We start from the raw sequence: 10820 nt of genomic DNA, 5'->3' as shown, positions 1-10820 counted from the left end.
ACCAGGAACTATGAATAGCCAAAACTGAAAACAGGAACCAGCAAACAGAAAAAACTGGAAACAGCTAATGGCTAACAAGAAAACACGAAACAAAAGAGCTAGGAGAAAGCAAACTACAAATAGCTAACAGGAACAGCTTACCGCTACAACGACAGGTACAAGGACAAGTAGTAGCACGACAGGTAGTAGCTGTAACGATATCGACAGGTAGGAATGACAATAATCCAGCACTGACTGGAGGGGAAGGCAGGTTTAAATAGCAGCTGGCTGATTGACAACAGGTGTGGCCAGGTGCCAATCAGCCGCAGCTGAGGGGAAGCAGCACTCAGGGAGACAATCGGGAAATAACCAAAATAAGAGCGTTGACAGGAAATGACCAAAACATAACTAAACTGTCAGGGACAAGCCTGACAGATTATATGTTGAGTGTTACCGAGAGTTGTTAATGGTGCATGTTGAGTGAGAGGCGGAAGTCCAAGATGGGGCAAGGCAGGCTCGGAAATTCAGAGACAGGCGGAAGGTCAAGAGCCGGAGCAAGGCGTCGTGGTCAGAGGGCAGGCGTGAGGTCGAGATCCAGAGAGGCAGCAGAGAGTCCGGAGGGGATCCAGGAAGACGAGACACACAGCTCGACAACGGGGAAGGAAGACGGGAAGTGTACGGAACAGGTAACTACGTTCTGGCCCGGAACACAGGTTTGCTCTGGCTTAAGAAACCTGGCGTCTCGTCAGCTACAGGTGTGCAGATTGCTGATTGATTGCACCGGTGCAGCTGCTGCCGGAGTGGCGCGCGCAGGTGCGCGCTTGGTGGTGCGATTAGCACAGCGCACAGATGAATGCGCCCGGGTCGTGACACCTTCATAGGTAAGAAACCTATTCATTATAAACCTTAGTTTATTAGTGACTTGTTCATGGTGTAGCCCGACTTCCGCCCAGAAGCAGCTGGGATATGGGATGCAGCCCCACTCCACTTTTGTGTTTTATTAAAAAAAAACAAAAAAACTTAGGTCCTCATGATTCCCAAAAAGTATTATTTTGTATCGGGAAAAAAACAACAAATCCCAATTATAAAGAAAAAATACATTTGAATAATGGACGCTTTCTCTTTTTTTTGGACTGCTTTTTACTTGTAAGTGCGATTAGCACTTACGTATTTGCTAACTGTTGCCACACAATGATGATGTCTGATTTGTTTATGCACATTTTGATTGTTGCCATAATTGACTCTTCGCTGTAGGGATGACAAAAAAATAAGAAATAAAAAACAATATTTGAGTTGCTCATGCTACGGTTTGGTGCTTTTTTGTTTGACTCGACTGTTTGCGATAGATCAGTGTTTCTTAACCCACTCCTGGGCCGCCAAAAATATATTTCTCAGGCTCCTTCAACGCTAAGGTTATCCAGGGTAAATCCCACCTAACCTTATCCTTGTCCGCACACACACAATTGTTGTTTAAGACCCCCTCCCGTCCTCCGTCAGCCGGCGCAACGTGACCTAGTACACATGCGCAGAAAATGCACACGTCATAGTCACCTCCAGTGTTGCTTTGTGTGCAAGTTCTTAACTGTAACTTATCTGAACAATATCCAGTGTTGTGGTATTTCAATGAACTGGAAACCAGTGTGCTGTGGGGCCCTATTGTAGTGAATCACACCTGAGACATCATAAATTAATAAAATCTTTATTAGACACGTAAACAATGTGATAAAGAACATTATACAACAATCAATCTCTCACGTTGAGTCTGCAACAATGTTCCCTGTAATTTTTCATGTGTGTGAGAAAACGCACAAACACCCTGAGCATTCAGTGGAATACAGATGTGCACACTGTGGTCCAGTGACGTGCAGTCAGGGGAGGCAGGTGAGGCAGGGCCTCACGTGCCATCATGGAAAGAAAAAAAATTTAAAAAGAAAAAAAAAAAAATTAAATTGTTATACGTATCCAGTGATTATACTATAAAGTTATTTTCCATTTAACTTCACCAGTTTTAGATTATTTTTATTCAAAATCGCTGAATTTTCCCATTTGCCGTTCAAATACTGAGAAGAGACTTGCGGTGAGTCAGCAGCCATTTGAGGCACGTCACTGAGTTGAGCCTCACCATGGATTGCGATGACTCGGCTAACTGCTGGCCTGCTGTGCAGTGAGACCGTATTGCTATATGAATTATATTATACATTTCCATAGTTTAGTTAGCTGAGGTATATAATGTACAGTGTATTTTGTCAACAACTGTATGTGTGTAACGTATTTCTTGTGCTGAGCAATCATAAAACGGCTGCAAAAGACGCACTGGCTGAGGCTCGCAGTAATCCCGCCTGCTGGTGGTAGAGGGCGCTAGTGATCCCAGAGATCATTCTTGCGACTACTCGGCTGCAGAAGAAGTGACAACAAGCAGCAACAGTTAGTGATCATTGATTTTTTTCCTCTCGCCTGGACTTTTAATATGGAGGATTACGTATCTAAAATAAAACAGTTTTCTAAACTGGACTTTCAATCGAAGCAGGAGGTAATAATTAAAGGAAGATCTCCATCGAGACAGAGAGACTTTTAAAACTGAAGAAAGATAAGGAAGACTTCTATAAACAAGTTATCGATGCTTTTGTTCAAAAGGAGCTGCGCACGGACTTCATTTATAAGTAAAGGTAAGACCATAATAAAGTTTTTTTTATTAAATGTGCTTTTTTGTGTGCTACAGTTTGTATGTGTAAAGTTAAAGTTAAGTTAAAGTACCAATGATTGTCACACACACACTAGGCGTGGTGACATTTGTCCTCTGCATTTGACCCATCCCCTTGATCACCCCCTAGGAGGTGAGGGGAGCAGTGGGCAGCAGCGGCGCCGCGCCCGGGAATCATTTTTGGTGTGGCGTGGCGCAGTGGAAGAGTGGCCGTGCGCGACCCGAGGGTCCCTGGTTCAATCCCCACCTAGTACCAACCTCGTCATGTCCGTTGTGTCCTGAGCAAGACACTTCACCCTTGCTCCTGATGAGTGCTGGTTAGCGCCTTGCATGGCAGCTCCCTCCATCAGTGTGTGAATGTGTGTGTGAATGGGTAAATGTGGAAGTAGTGTCAAAGCGCTTTGAGTACCTTGAAGGTAGAAAAGCGCTATACAAGTACAACCCATTTATCATTTATTTATTTATTTAACCCCCAATTCCAAGCCTTGATGCTGAGTGCCAAGCAGGGAAGAATGCTGGTATGAGCTTTTAAACATAACCTGTTAACTGCTGCCAATCAAATGGTGAATAAGATACTCTTTAGGGTTCATATGTTTGTAAATCTGACTGTGATGAAGTCAGTGCCTCACCAGCCATCAACCTCACCGCACGTCACTGCTGTGGTCATACCAGCAGCACATTTGTCTCAAACCTGACATAACAATTTAAATGTCTTATTATTATAATCAAGTGACTAGTCCATCCATCCATCTTCTTCCGCTTATCCGAGGTCGGGTCGCGGGGGCAGCAGCCTAAGCAGGGAAGCCCAGACTTCCCTCTCCCCAGCCACTTCGTCCAGCTCCTCCCGGGGGATCCCGAGGCGTTCCCAGGCCAGCCGGGAGACATAGTCTTCCCAACGTGTCCTGGGTCTTCCTCGTGGCCTCCTACCGGTCGGACATGCCCTAAACACCTCCTTAGGGAGGCGCTCGGGTGGCATCCTGACCAGATGCCCGAACCACCTCATCTGGCTCCTCTCGATGCGGAGGAGCAGCGGCTTTACTTTGAGCTCCCCCCGGATGACAGAGCTTCTCACCCTATCTCTAAGGGAGAGCCCCGCCACCCGGCGGAGGAAACTCATTTCGGCCGCTTGTACCCGTGATCTTGTCCTTTCGGTCATAACCCAAAGCTCATGACCATAGGTGAGGATGGGAACGTAGATCGACCGGTAAATTGAGAGCTTTGCCTTCCGGCTCAGCTCCTTCTTCACCACAACGGATCGATACAGCGTCCGCATTACTGAAGACGCCGCACCGATCCGCCTGTCGATCTCACGATCCACTCTTCCCTCACTTGTGAACAAGACTCCGAGGTACTTGAACTCCTCCACTTGGGGCAGGATCTCCTCCCCATCCCGGAGATGGCACTCCACCCTTTTCCGGGCGAGAACCATGGACTCGGACTTGGAGGTGCTGATTCTCATCCCAGTCGCTTCACACTCAGCTGCGAACCGATCCAGTGAGAGCTGAAGATCCTGGCCAGATGAAGCCATCAGGACCAAATCATCTGCAAAAAGCAGAGACCTAATCCTGCAGCCACCAAACCGGATCCCCTCAACGCCTTGACTGCGCCTAGAAATTCTGTCCATAAAAGTTATGAACAGAATCGGTGACAAAGGGCAGCCTTGGCGGAGTCCAAACCTCACCGGAAACGTGTCCGACTTACTGCCGGCAATGCGAACCAAGCTCTGACACTGATCATACAGGGTGACAAGTGACTAGTTAATTTCAAGAAATTATTTTCTAATATATGTGATTTTGCCCACGTAGATATTGTTGTTTTTTTAATCAGCTATGCACTATAGTATTTTATGTCTGGGTGGGGGTCCTGCTTTGGAAAGATTGTGTACCCCTTTCAGAGATCACATTTAGTTCCCCTTAAAACATTCACATGTTGCATGAGATGAAGTGTTTATTAACTTTCTGTCCTTAAAATAAATATTTTTATTAGCAATTATGTAGTCCTGTAACATCATTTCATGATTAATATCCAAAAAATAACATTCTTATCAAATGACAGTAGAATAAGCACACTGATTGAGGAGTCGTAGTAAAACGACCTGAAATTTACACTTTACGTGTAGTGTTGGAGTTGTCCAACTTTTTGTGTGGCCATAAACGCACCAGTGGCTAATTGCCATAGTGTATGTGTTGGTGCAGGTGAGAGAGAGCAAGCGGCTGCTGTTGATATTACAGACGACAAGGAGTTGCTTTTGGCTTGGTTTGTACGGTAGACAACGACCAGTTTTGCTAGATAAAAGTATTTTACACATTGTTTTGGTGTGGTTATGGCCGACAAACAATTTCGCTAAATAAAGGGACCGATGGAATTCCTGTCCTCCTTAAAGTGTCTCCACAGACGTTACAATAATTGAAGTGTTGACAAACATTTTTTTATCTGTTGTGGCCGCCTTTCGTCACCTGTTACTCACAGTTGTATTGCAAAATCATACAAAACAAACTATTTGTTTATGTTGTTTAGAGTGGGATTTGATTTTTTGCGCGGCATATCTATGCTGTGCGCAGAGGACGCGTGAGCAGTGCGCAATTGCGCAGGTGCGCACCTTAGAGGGAACGTTGGCGGACAATAACTGATACAGCCTGCTTTGCCAGTCCAAATGCATTTGATGTTTTCCGTAGTCTTCCCTCGTCGGCCAGGTTATACAAAGCACACGCTACCTTTTTTATCACATCCACGGGAACCCGCATTCTCGTTGTCTCTCCTTCGACAAATGGACAAAGTTTTTCGGTAAGTAGCATCACAGCTGACCTGGACATTGGAAAGTTCTCTTGCCGTCTGAGAAGTGTTGTATCTCAAATAGCTGCAATCGCGCGTTTCCTTCACTTAAGGTATTCATGTGTGATTTTCACAAGAGTCTGTACATGTAGAAGAATGAGAAATGAGTCTGGAAGACTCGCCTCCATCTTTCCAGTGGTTAGCTCCGAGCTTTATTATGGAGCTGGCTGTGGCGCGTTCTTTTCCGACCTTAAACGATAGTTTAGTGTGGCTGCAACAATGCTTAGGCTGAATAATTATTTGTTTAAGGGGTTAAACGACTTAGTGTAGACATAGCCTTAGTCGCGCTCTGTATGGGCCACAGCGGTACTCAGTTGTAATACACTTTTCCACCACTTGTGGCAGTAATGAACAAAAAATGAACAAACAAACAGAAGAAGTATGCAGACAAAGTCATGGTGATGTTTGTTAGGTGAAAAAAACATGACGAAATGGTGAAGCTGTATTTTTATTTTGTTTTTGCACTTCTAGTTTTTATTGAGTGTTTAGTTAAGAAACAAGCAGTCCAGTTGCGAACGATTGAATGTCCTGAGATGACACCGACCTGGATGAATGACACCTTCATAGGTAAGAAACATATTCATTATAAACCTTAGTTTATTAGTGACTTGTTCATGGTGCACCCTGACTTCCGCCTGGAAGCAGCTGGGATATGGGATGGAGACACATTTTTGGGTTTTATTTAAAAAAAAAAAAAACTTAGGTCGTTATGATTCCCAAAAACTATTATTCTGTATCGTAAAAAAAAAAAATCAAATTATAAATATAAAAATACATTTGAATAATTTTGCTCAACATGTATTTTGGATGAGAATTTTTTAATATATTTTTTTTATTTAAAAAAAAGAATATTCACGAAGTATTCATTTATGATTTTCGCGGCGCGTCGTCATCGCTGATTTTACGAGCAGAGGAGCATGTTCGGCAGCGCACACACACACAGAGTACTTACAAGCAGACGCAGTATGTAGACAGAAAAGGGAGAACGGACGCATTTTGGCTTGAAAACTAACGATAAAGGTGAAGTTATAACACTGAAACGCCCTCAGGAAGAGGCGCTTTAAAACATGGCTAGCTAGCTAGCAGCTAGTGTTTTAGCTACTTCTAAATCACTAATCCTCGCCTCCATGGCGAAAAATAAAGTACGTTTCTTACAAGTATCATTATCACTGGAGGACGAGGAATAGCTAAACATGCTTCACTACACACCGTAGGAGGATACAATAGCTCACCAGCGTCACAATGTAAACAAATGCCATGGTGGATCTACACCTGACATCCACTGTAATGATAACAAGTAGAAGACCGTATCTAGTCGATACTACTATGATTACATCAATATTTTTTATTGTCACAAAATCTTTTTTCCTTTTTTTAAAATTCATATTACGTTTATAAAGTCAGTAAATATGTCCCTGGACACATGAGGACTTTGAATATGACCAATGTACTTGGTATCGGATTGATACCTAAATGTGTGGTATCATCCAAAACTAATGTAAAGTATCAAGCAACAGAAGAATAAGTGATTATTACATTTAACAGAAGTCTAGATAGAACATGTTGAAACATAAAATAAGCAGATATTAACAGTAAATGAACAAGTGGATTAATAATCCATTTTTACAGCTTGTCTCTCATAATGTTGACAAAATAATAGAATGATAAATGACACAATATGTTACTGCATACGTCAGCAGACTAATTAGGAGTCTTTGTTTGTTTACTTACTACTAAAAGACAAGTTGTCTAGTATGTTCACTATTTTATTTAAGGACTAAATTGCAATAATAATCATCTGTTTGATGTACCGTAAGATTTGTTGTTCAAATACAGACAATAATGCCATTTTTTGTGGTCCCCTTTACCGGTACCGGTACCAAAATATTGGTATCAGGACACTAGCCTGATTTTTACCTGTTAGTACCGGTAATTAGTGTGGCATTTTTCTGCATGCTTTGAACGGGACAAAAATACAGGATCTGGTGGACAAATTCTTTAGTCTTAAATGACATAGAATGTTGTGTTAGTTTATGTTAGGAATGGATACATTTGGAATCATAAATTAAAGGTTCAGACTTGTCCAGGGTTTACCCCGCCTTTTATAATAATAATAATAATAATAATAGATTTTATTTGTAAAAGCACTTTACATTGAACAAACCATCTCAAAGTGCTACAGTGCATTTAAAAAAAAGACAAAGCTAGAGCAACAAATAGCTGCCCCAAACGGGTAAGATAAATAGTAAAATAAAATAAAAACTAGAACAGCCTAATAGCTAAAGCTAGCACACATAAATCTAACAAAAGGCTTTCTTTTTTAATGGGTTTTAAAGCCTTTTTTAAAAGCATCCACCGTCTGTGGTGCCCTCAGGTGGTCAGGGAGAGCGTACCACAGACTGGGAGCGGTGGAGCAGAAAGACCGGTCTCCCATGGTTCGGACCTTTGTCCTCGGAGGTTGGAGAAGGTTTGCCTGTCCGAAGCGGAGGTGTCGTGTGGAGGATTTGGGGGTGAGCAGTTCTTTGAGGTAGAGTGGGGCATTTCCATGGAGGTACTGGTGAGTTAGTAGGCAGACTTTGTATTCAATCCAGACTGGAACAGGAAGCCAGTGAAGGGATTTGAGAACCGCTGTGATGTGGTCGTAGTTCCGCACTTTTGCCCGAGTGCAGCCTTCCAGAACCCCCCTGTGACCCCAAGAGGGACAAGCGGTAGAAAATGGATTTTGAATTTCACATTTCATGTCATTATGAATGTGAATGTTGAAGTCGATCCCTACTCGTTCCACGGATATCCCGTCACAAGAGCCAGGTGTGCCGTTTTAACAGTTTTATTTATTTCCATGCAGATTTTCAACACAACCTTTTCGTGTAGCTTTTCTCCAGTCCCTCTCAACTCCCCTTCCTCCGCTGGCCGCTCACTGTTAAAGACAACAGATGATTAGGTTAACACGTACCACCTGTGAAATCTGATCCCCTGCCAGCTGTGTCTCGCCGTCCCGCACATGCCCCGCCCCTAGCTGATGGTGCTCCGCCCTGGACACCATTGCCAGAGGCGGTGACCTTTGCTCCTGCAGACGCGCTGACGCACTTTCCTCCACAGTAAACAAAATGTTTTTGTGTAGCTTGGCCATTTTATGCAAATTTCAGGAACTAATATGAGCTGTAATTATTTATGAAAAAATGAAAACTCTGGAAAATTCGGCCTACAAATGGCTTGAAAAAAATGGAATGTCCTGATTGGGTAACCTGACTCTCGCCAGATCCTTGTTGTTCGCTGAGCTCCACACAAGGATCTGGGCTCGAGGGCATTGCAAACACCTTCAAGATAGCAAAAAATAATGAACCAATAAGGATCGCGGGCGGGATTTCATAGATGTGACGTAGCGCCGAAGCGACGGTTTGATTCAAACAACAATGGCGGCAGTCGTGCGCTGACATTGATTCTGCATATTTTCTTTGCACAAACGACATCGATCGTCTACTGACGTTGCTGCGTTGTTTCAGTAAAAGTTCTCTAACTTTTCGCTTTGTCGTTATCCAATATGTCGGCTGTTCTGTTTAGGATTTCCCAGCGTCGCTCTCATCAGCGTCACGGGCTCTTTGAGTAAATGTACCTTTAACAATTGTCCATTGTTTTACGCAAAGAATCATTAGTGCCCTCTGGTGGACGAATGAATAAATGCCCCTATTTCGTCATTCACAACTAACCTTTATTAAATTAAAAAAATCGTTTTTTTTGTTCTCATTGCAGATAATAACAAGAACCAACAGCACTGTGCACAATTTAGAGGAAAGCATTTCTCACTTTTCCATCACACAACCCCCACAAAGTCACACCAGTGGCTCCAAAAATGGACAAATAATTTCAAAACGATGCTGATATTTGTTCTCGCGAGGTGTGAATGCTTGTTCTCTCCAAATGTTATACAATAAGTCCTGCCTATAAAGGGTTTTGTCTAGAATACAAAGAATCTACCATAGACTATTAAATGTCCAATCCCATTTCTGATGTATTTATTATTATTGATTTATTAATTATATTTTTACAAATATTTGGTTAGTTGTTTAATGCATTTTGTGCACAGTGAACAAGTGTTACTGGCAGCAAAACAGACCCACACATTATGTCCACCAACACATTTATTACAATACTATTTGGTTTGGAAGCCTTCAAATATACTCAGCTCAATATTTATCTTGTTTGTCAATAAACCTTAAAACCAGTGAAGTTGGCACGTTGTGTAAATGGTAAATAAAAACAAAACACAATGATTTGCAAATCCTTTTGAACTTATATTCAATTGAAAAGACTGAAAAGACAAGATACTTGATGTCCGAACTGGAAAACGTTGTTGTTTTTTGCAAATATTAGCTCATTTGGAATTTGATGCCTGCGACATGTTTAAAAAAAGCTGGCACAAGTGGCAAAAAAGACTGAGAAAGTTGAGGAATGCTCATCAAGCACTTACAGGTGGGTGCCATGATCAGGTATAAAAGCAGCTTCCATGAAATGCTCAGTCATTCACAAACAAGGATGGGGCGAGGGTCACCACTTTGTCAACAAATGCTTGAGCAAATTGTCCAACAGTTTAAGAACAACATTTCTCAACCAGCTATTGCGAGGAATTTAGGGATTTCACCATCTACGCTCCGTAATATCATCAAAAGGTTCAGAGAATCTGGAGAAATCACTGCACGTAAGCAGCAAGGCTGAAAACCAACATTGAATGCCCGTGACCTTCGATCCCTCAGGCGATACTGCATCAAAAAGTGACATCAGTGTGTAAAGGATATCACCACATGGGCTCAGGAACACTTCAGAAAACAACTGTCAGTAACTACAGTTGGTCGCTACATCTGTAAGTGCAAGTTAAAACTCTACTATGCAAAGCAAAAGCCATTTATCAACAACACCCAGAAACGCCGCCGGCTTCGCTGGGCCCCAGCTCATCTAATGATAACTGATGCAAAGTGGAAAGGTGTTCTGTGGTCTGACGAGTCCACATTTCAAATTGTTTTTGGAAACTGTGGACGTCGTGTCCTCCGGACCAAAGAGGAAAAGAACCATCCGGCGCAAAGTTGAAAAGCCAGCATCTGTGATGGTATGGGGGTGTATTAGTGCCCAAGGCATGGGTAACTTACACATCTGTGAAGGCACCATTAATACAGGTTTTGGAGCAACATATGTTGCCATCCAAGCAGCAATTATACATGTTGCTTTGACTTCTATCTTCGAGAAGTGGCCGATAATATAACTTTTGGTATCAATCCGATAACATGTAAATACAGGGCCAGTATTGCTGATACTG

The sequence above is a fragment of the Nerophis lumbriciformis genome, linkage group LG19, assembly GCF_033978685.3.
Source record: "Nerophis lumbriciformis linkage group LG19, RoL_Nlum_v2.1, whole genome shotgun sequence".
NCBI classification, from domain to species: Eukaryota; Metazoa; Chordata; class Actinopteri; order Syngnathiformes; family Syngnathidae; genus Nerophis; species Nerophis lumbriciformis.
This window is presented reverse-complemented; position numbering follows the sequence as displayed.